Raw genomic sequence first — 9490 nt, forward strand, 5'->3', positions numbered from 1 at the left:
TTCACATCAGCCAATAAGGTTGATTGTCCCGCCCCTTTAACGGCTGTGCTGAGATTTTGCTCAGATTGCGTTAGACACGCTTGAGAGCTCAGAGCTGATGGTTGTTTCCGCTAATAGCCTGGAAATCTTGTCAAATTCGATGAAGAATCTTGGAAATAGGTAAGAAAAACAATGTTAAAATAGTTTCGCAAAATATATAATTCAAAATACTAAATCCGTTTTATTAAATCTCAGAAAGCTTCCCTTGTGAACGGTTGAAAGCCCGGAAAAATCCCCGTGTAGAGTCGTGTAGCATCGAAGCATCGGTGAGTGATCGCACACGCTCGGCAGTTGGCTCGGTAAAATTGCTGAAAATTGGCTAAAATACCTAGTAACTGATCAAATTTAATAAAAAATTAAATTGTATTGTAAGTTTTTGTATTATTATTATTGTGTATGTTGTATTTTTTCTATGCAGTTACACTTTTTGTTCTATTAGCACATGTTCTAATATTTCAATGGTGCTAATTTATGGTTCATGGTGCTGTAATGTGCTTTTCTGTTGAAATTGCTTGGGAACTTTCTGTTCTGAGTAAGTCAGAGCTAATATGAGCTTCAAATTCACATTCTGATGTTAAATATAGTGTTATAGATGTACCTCATTGGCACTTTTAGATTGAAATATATATATGTTTTACCACATATAAGCTAATTTCTTTAGTTTACTGATATGTTGGTAATATTGAACTCTGATAACTTGAATATTGTTGTACAACATGAAAAAAACTTGAGAAATGATGAAAGATCTATTTGAAATGTAGCTTAAGCTTTATTGATATTAGCATCCTGTATTTTAAGATGTTTTACTTTGGCCTTGTTCCAGGTCAGGTTTTTTGGTTATAGTGCACTTTTGGCCTGTGGTGCCTCGAAACCACCAGATCATCCTCTCCTGAACTTGGATGGCGAGCCCCAGCCCAGAGGACCGAGTGAACTGGTAGATTGTGACCCCACTGGTCACTGGCTGTGAGACATTGAATGAATATTTGACAGACGTATCAAAAAGACTGGGTTATTTATGTTATTTTATTTTGTTGGTTTTTTTTTGTTTTTTAAAGCGCGCAATTTTTGTTTATTTGTAAATGTGGATCCACAAATGTTCACTATATTAAACCCTACTCTTTTTCATAGACATTGTGTGTTCTCCTCTGTTGTTACTCACACCTAGGCTCCTGTGAATTTAGAAATCTTCTGATCAGGCCCAGTTTTCTCTATGCTTGTGTAGTGTTGGTATTAGTCATCAAAGTAAATTGATTTACCTGCCATCTACCATTATCAGGTTTATTTAAATTAACCCTTCTAGTGCTGGTTACACAGGTAATCTGGAAGACTGTATAAGGAATATATTTTTCACCTGACTGTTGCCTAAAAGACTCACACTTGGTCCAGACTCAATCTATGCATGTCTATGCAATAAGGAGCTGTGTGGGTTTTTCAAAGTTAGGTTTCATTCTCCTATGTTAGATGTTAGAGTTCCTTGTGTGTTTATGTTCTCTACTTACTCTTATTTCAGTTTATTTATAGGTTAGTTTTCTTGTGTTTTGATATTTCTGTTTCTTCTCTGGATTTCTCTGGGTTCCCACCCGTCAGTGTCAAGTAGCCTCCCTCCTTCAGTTGCTCATCTGATTAGCTCCTGTTGTTCGTTGGTCATTTCTCCTCCCTGCCTCTGTATTTATACTCTCTAGTTTTTGTTGTTTGCCTCTCGATCCTCCAGAGGGCTGTTTCACAAACGCACAATTAGGAAATGCAGGATAAGAGATAAAGCCAGGCTTGACCTAGCGTGATCAGTGCATCCTGGCTTTATCTGTTTCACAAAAGCCAAGCCAGGCTCAACAGGTGCGGCTATGTCAAGCCAGGTGTAATCCAGCTAAATGCACTTCTGCAGCTTTCTTCAAAAGGCCATGAGATTGATCACAGATTCATTGATGCCGCAATGGATAAAGCAAGAGCACCATACTTCACTCCCAGTAAGCAACATATTTTTATCGAGGCTTATGAAGAACTAAAACCAATTATACTAAAGAAAGGAAACACTGCCGCTATTATAAAGGAGCAAGAAATGGCTTGGCAAACAATAACGGATTGACTGAATGTGTCAGTAGCCTAAAATACAGGTCCTTCTCAAAATATTAGCATATTGTGATAAAGTTCATTATTTTCCATAATGTCATGATGAAAATTTAACATTCATATATTTTAGATTCATTGCACACTAACTGAAATATTTCAGGTCTTTTATTGTCTTAATACGGATGATTTTGGCATACAGCTCCTGAAAACCCAAAATTCCTATCTCACAAAATTAGCATATCATTAAAAGGGTCTCTAAACGAGCTATGAACCTAATCATCTGAATCAACGAGTTAACTCTAAACACCTGCAAAAGATTCCTGAGGCCTTTAAAACTCCCAGCCTGGTTCATCACTCAAAACCCCAATCATGGGTAAGACTGCCGACCTGACTGCTGTCCAGAAGGCCACTATTGACACCCTCAAGCAAGAGGGTAAGACACAGAAAGACATTTCTGAACGAATAGGCTGTTCCCAGAGTGCTGTATCAAGGCACCTCAGTGGGAAGTCTGTGGGAAGGAAAAAGTGTGGCAGAAAACGCTGCACAACGAGAAGAGGTGACCGGACCCTGAGGAAGATTGTGGAGAAGGGCCGATTCCAGACCTTGGGGGACCTGCGGAAGCAGTGGACTGAGTCTGGAGTAGAAACATTCAGAGCCACCGTGCACAGGCGTGTGCAGGAAATGGGCTACAGGTGCCGCATTCCCCAGGTCAAGCCACTTTTGAACCAGAAACAGCGGCAGAAACGCCTGACCTGGGCTACAGAGAAGCAGCACTGGACTGTTGCTCAGTGGTCCAAAGTACTTTTTTCGGATGAAAGCAAATTCTGCATGTCATTCGGAAATCAAGGTGCCAGAGTCTGGAGGAAGACTGGGGAGAAGGAAATGCCAAAATGCCAGAAGTCCAGTGTCAAGTACCCACAGTCAGTGATGGTCTGGGGTGCCGTGTCAGCTGCTGGTGTTGGTCCACTGTGTTTTATCAAGGGCAGGGTCAATGCAGCTAGCTATCAGGAGATTTTGGAGCACTTCATGCTTCCATCTGCTGAAAAGCTTTATGGAGATGAAGATTTCATTTTTCAGCACGACCTGGCACCTGCTCACAGTGCCAAAACCACTGGTAAATGGTTTACTGACCATGGTATCACTGTGCTCAATTGGCCTGCCAACTCTCCTGACCTGAACCCCATAGAGAATCTGTGGGATATTGTGAAGAGAACGTTGAGAGACTCAAGACCCAACACTCTGGATGAGCTAAAGGCCGCTATCGAAGCATCCTGGGCCTCCATAAGACCTCAGCAGTGCCACAGGCTGATTGCCTCCATGCCACGCCGCATTGAAGCAGTCATTTCTGCAAAAGGATTCCCGACCAAGTATTGAGTGCATAACTGTACATGATTATTTGAAGGTTGACGTTTTTTGTATTAAAAACACTTTTCTTTTATTGGTCGGATGAAATATGCTAATTTTGTGAGATAGGAATTTTGGGTTTTCATGAGCTGTATGCCAAAATCATCCGTATTAAGACAATAAAAGACCTGAAATATTTCAGTTAGTGTGCAATGAATCTAAAATATATGAATGTTAAATTTTCATCATTACATTATGGAAAATAATTAACTTTATCACAATATGCTAATATTTTGAGAAGGACCTGTATGCATTTCTTAACCACATCTCTTAACTGAAAACATCATAATCATACCATTCAAAGAGTTACTTATCATTTGCTCAAATAGTCAACTTTAAACTTCCACTGTTCATTTTTAACGCGTGAAGCTGATTAATTTATGTTATTCTTTTCTGTTGCACATCTCTTCAATATTTATACAGAATAAACGTGACTGGACTAAAGAGGACATAACAGCAGATCAAAGTGAAGTAGAACATTTTGCAGACTGGTAAAGTTTTGGAGAAAATGTGGACTATAATGGATTAATGACTTAGAAGGTGCCTGCTCACACATTGCATTCCCTTATTACTTTTAGCCGTCAAAAAAAGGGTCACGTGTTTGGCACAGGGGGTGGGCCACCATCTCCTGAATTCACCCCAGCAGAAGAGCCGGCCCTTGCAATGAACAAGGGGAGGCCTGTCTTAGAAGGGATCCAGGGGGGACAGCCACTGACTCTGTCCCACCCATACAAACTCCCCTTCACACATGGTAAAAAATCCACTACTGCATATGCAGCATAATCAAAACTTCATTAAGTATGATATGGACTGAGATTGTCTTGCAGTATCAGGCTACACAACGACTCGTGCCTGGGCGATTCTAGACGGGGACCCCGTAGAACTGGTCCTGGCCTCTGTTATGCCCCCTGTGCTGAAGACATAATACTAAATCAATTTGTTATGATGATATGTGCTGGCACAAACACCATAACTAATTGGTGCCTTGGACCAATTTTATTTTTTAACTTTAAACAATAAATAAAGAAAAATAAAGTGTTGTATTTTTACCTTCAGCCATATTGAGATAGGATCACAGTTTTCATCTTCTAGATCAGGGGTCCGCAACCTGCACCTCCAGAGCCACAAGTCTCTCTGTGGCTTACTTTTAATATGTGAAACGATGAAATATTGCCATGTCTTTTTTTTTGTTTTAATTCTTTTGGTCTGTGCTCCCATGAAAAAACACTGGCCCCACCTGGAAGATTCGGTCTAAAACCCCACTGCTCTCGTGGAGCTAACAAAGGATGACAGTGATCCAGTGAGTATTATTCATTAAATGCATATAGGCTATAGTCACTTGTCAACACTGGGTTAATGAGTTTGGTTGATGTGGCAGGGTGAAGGAACCTCTGCTGCAGGAGATGAGGAGACTGTCTGTGGACTCAAGAAGGCTAGAGGTATATTGGTCTTGTGGAAATACTTTAGGTCATAATAGAAAAGAAGTCAGTGATGTGGTGCTCATAGAAAATATCACAATCTGGGAGCTAACATGGGAACGGACTAACTTTTACCTGAACATTTGTTCATTTGGCAAATGCTTTTATCCAAAGCAATTCATATTTGAGGAACAACATTCAAACAACAGTAGAGTAAGAGAAGTATTAGTGATTCTAACACATAGACCTACAACACCGGTGGGATACATACCTGGGGGAAGCAGTAGGATTTAACAAATAGTGGAATCAAGATGACCTCTTACCACGCACAATACATGCACGGCTAATTGTGTTTTACAGGATTTACAAACTGTCAGAGGTCTGCAGCACCCACTTACAAAAACAAATTGAGTTGCCAGACATACAAATCAAATATCACAAACATCTTAGTTTTGTGAAACCGCCCTCTGGTTACTACCTGCTCTCCATGACATTAGGAGCTCTATAGAAAAGGAAGCACAGTCGATACTAATGTGGAGGGGACTTAACGAGCCTGGGTTTGTTTCTTTTTTTAGTTTGTTTTTTTGAGAGCATCAAGAGTTTATTTCAGCTGCTTGTTGAGATCTGATTGGTAAGAGCCAGGTCATCCAGCAGCTGCAGTGCCAGAAGTTTGGACTACTTTCTAAACACAAAAATATCAATAATCATGAAAAACCAGATACAAAATCTTTGAATAACAAGTGAACTAATCATTATAGGAGATAAATCGTGGAAATACTTTATATAGCAGCCAAAGACATCAGTCAGGATTTCAGGTAAAGGGGCCCACCTAAATATCAAAGCTTTGTTCTTCAAAAAAAAAAGGAGTGTTTATGCTAATAATTATTTTTCTTCCAAAAAAAAAGGAGTGTTTATGCTAATAATTATTACTGATGGTAAAAAGATAAAGACCCAGGAAACTGAGGACATCTTGAGGTGATGAGAGGTAATGGAGTATTAAACTTAGAAACGAATTATGAGTAAATACAACACAACGTATGAACCCTGTTTTTAAATCAAATGTATTAAAACACAAGGTACAAGAAATGTGTGGAAAACAGGCATTTAACATAAAGTACGATTCTTCTGGCAACTACACAGAGCATGATGGTTAGATTAACGTACAACTGAAAACCTCATGTGGATATTATTAGAACTGCCCCTCAGCCGTTTCCAGGAAGTCTAAAAATCCTTAAACATCATTTCTCACAGTTTTAAAATTAGACTAAATGGATGTTTTCTTTAAACAGGCAAACAGGATGCTGTTCTCACCAGGAACCACTGTCACAACATCTTCTTTCTTCCCATTTATGGAAAAGGTTTGATCAAAAAAACATTATCTATCCATGTAGTTATGACTGCCTCTATTTAACATCCTTTCCTAATTTAGGTTTGTATTGATTGTTAGTGCTCAGGGCTGATGAAACTGTTCTACACAACAGATCAGGCAGATCTAAGAGCAGAAAAAAAACAAAAAAACAGAACACATTAGTAAAATTACGGCATATTCTAAAAACAGCAAAACATTAACCAAAGTAATGCATTCTTAATGAATTATTAAACAGAATATCTGAAAGCACCAGATGACTGACCTGCATCCAAGTGATTTACCTTAATATGCTTCTGTTTTTTCTTGTGCATTCTTAAGTTTTTTAATTGTCGTAAAAAAAACACCCTGAAATGTGGCTTTTTACGGCCATATGTGTTCACAGATGCACACCTAACACACTCTGACCAAGACCAAAAGCCTTCATCCCAACATTACTCTGAGTTATATTAATCATTCCTTGCTTCTAAAGGAACGATCGTTTTCTGCTCGGTTAAGGTTCTAAATTAAAGGCACCTTTGTTTTCAGTAGAGCTTGAGACCTTGAAGATGGACACTTTCTAGATGGACACCATGATGTGGTGACTTCTGTGTGCTCTAATGCTGGGTATCTGAGATGAAGGACAAATACAACATTATCTGCTGACTACGAAGTACCAGCACCAAGTCAGAGTCCAGTCTAGATCAAAATATAAGCCTGATCCACTTGTTTTAAAATATGGTTTCATTGTCATTATCCACCATTTCATTGTTATTTAAATTTCAACAAGATTTTGGTTTTGTCTTTGTGCACCAGAACCAGGTTTTTCAGCATGATTGTTTATAGATTTTTTTTTTTCAGTTCTGTTCTGTTGAGGGGGTCAACCAGGAGAGACCACCAGTTAGTCCAAAGGGTGACCTTCCCGGCCGAATCATTGGATGTCGAGACAGTGACAGAGATGGGAGTGTGGTAACTGAACCTGCTGAGATCCAAACTCTGATACTGGACCAAAGTAAGGGCCCTAGAGGCAGATGATAAATATTCTGTTTTAATTTAGTAAAGTGATCCATTCTCTTTTGTATTAAGTTGTTTCAATTTTAGGCCTGGATCTATCTTATCTGATCTGTTCTATTAATCTTACTTTAACAGATACTTGTGCCTTTTTGCTCATTCAAGTACTGTTATGCATTTTTGAGTTTAAAATTGCAACTTCAAGCATAGTTTGGTTGAGTAAGCGGTGAGTGAATAAATGACTCATTAGACTCCCCGTGATTTTTTTTTTTGGACACTTAGATCTCCCCAACAGCACCTGTAGTTGGATTATGGACTTTCTGAGAGACCGTTCCCAGAGGGTGAGAGTAGGACACCACCTGTCCTCTCCACTGAGGACCACCACGGGCTCTCCACAGGGCTGTGTGCTGAGCCCCCTGCTCTACACCCTCTACACCCACAACTGTACCCCCACCCACCCGAGCAACACCATCATCAAGTTCGAGGACAACACCACGGTGGTGGGGCTCATCTCAGGAGGGGATGAGACGGCTTACAGGGCGAAGGTGGAGCATCTGTCAGCATGGTGCATGAACAATAACCTGACTCTGAACACCTCCAAGTCAAAGGAGCTCATCGTTGACTTTCAGAGGTGTAAACAGGACACATGGCCTATCACCATCAACAGGGACAGGGTGGAGATGGTGCCGGACTTCAGGTTCCTGGGCACCCACATCAGCGAGGATCTGATGTGGACTACTAACTCTACGGCGATCCTGAAGAAGGCGCAGCAGAGACTGTACTTCCTGAGGACTCTCAGGAAGAACAACCTGCGACCAGAGCTGCTGTTGTCCTTCTACCGCTGCTCTGTGGAGTCGGTGCTGAGCTGCAGCATCTCGCTGTGGTTCTCCAGCTGCACTGCAGCAGAGAGGAAGCAGCTCCAACGGGTCATCAACACCGCCCAGAGACTGACTGGCTGCCCTCTCCCCTCCCTGGTGGAGATTTACTCCACCTGCTGCCTCAGGAGAGCCCGCAGCATCATCAGGGACTCCTCACACCCCGGTCACCATCTTTTTCAACTGCTCCCCTCTGGGAGGCGTTTCAGGACAATAAGGACAAAAACAAACAGACTGAAAAACAGCTTTTTTTCTGAGAGCTGTTGTGGCCCTGAACGCCTCATGTACACAGTAACAACTGTCACTATCAATAACGACATAAACAGTAAATACATTCAGTGCAGTTTCTTCAACACTAAGTGCAATATGCTACCTCATGTGCAATACTGGAACAACCTATAAATATTCTTGTATATATATTTTTTTCCACCTGCACGGTCCTTTTTTTTTTTTATAACTTTTTTAACTTTTTAATATTTATTTTCTTTAATTTGCACTACTTGCCTGCACGGTTTTTGTTCGGTTTTGTTTTGTTTTGAAAATGTTGTTACACCCATGTGGAGCAATGACAAATAAAGAATAAGAATAATAAAGAATTTTAGTAAATCACACCCACATGGAAACAAAATCAGCTAATTTTACAGAAATGGCCTGGAAGTCCAGTTTAAAAGTGTCCAAACTTAGATTTCACAGAGTGCTGAAGACAGACAGGAAGAATGTCTAGTTTCATATTGATGAGAATGTTACAGTTTCTGTTGCTGCTTTTTCCTTTAACAGGTGAGGAAACCTGTCAAATTTCACTCCTGTTCATAAGTAGAAATATAAATTACATGATCTTTTTGTATTTCTTTCAGCTGTATCAGTGGAATATTCCTCTCTAATCATCGATCTTGGAGATAAAGCGACTCTGCATTGTGTAAATATGATGAACAGCAGATATAAATGTGACAGTGTCACCTGGTCACATGTAGCATCTGGACACTCCAGTGCAGTAAGACTTGCTCACCACGGACAGATTGATGGCAGCTTGGAAACCAGATCAGATAGACTGGGTTTAACAGCGGACTGTTCTCTGCTAATAAAGAATGTCACGGCTCGGGATGTTGGTATGTACACCTGCAGGGAGTCGGTACCACAACAGGAGGGAAGATATTTTCAGGTTCATCTGGTTGTTGTTAGCAGTAAGTATCTTCGTCACATCTGTTAACTCAAGGGTAAACCATTTTTGAAATACATGGTTTTACTAATTCCAATCAACCCCACAATAACAAAGACTCGAGCAAGAGATTAAAGAGTAAGAAAAAAAAAATTTTAAAGCATTTTTCACAGAT

The 9490-nt window shown here is 40.2% G+C and overlaps 1 long non-coding RNA gene across 1 annotated transcript; it reads left to right on the forward strand.

Moving 5' to 3' along the window:
- LOC124882342 lies at positions 1-1168 on the forward strand. The gene is made up of 3 exons (XR_007041875.1): positions 1-159; positions 235-305; positions 863-1168. It is a non-coding gene; the product is annotated as an uncharacterized LOC124882342 (long non-coding RNA).
- Positions 1169-9490: the final 8322 nt, after the last annotated feature.

This window comes from Girardinichthys multiradiatus, chromosome 15, assembly GCF_021462225.1.
Source record: "Girardinichthys multiradiatus isolate DD_20200921_A chromosome 15, DD_fGirMul_XY1, whole genome shotgun sequence".
NCBI classification, from domain to species: domain Eukaryota; kingdom Metazoa; phylum Chordata; class Actinopteri; order Cyprinodontiformes; family Goodeidae; genus Girardinichthys; species Girardinichthys multiradiatus.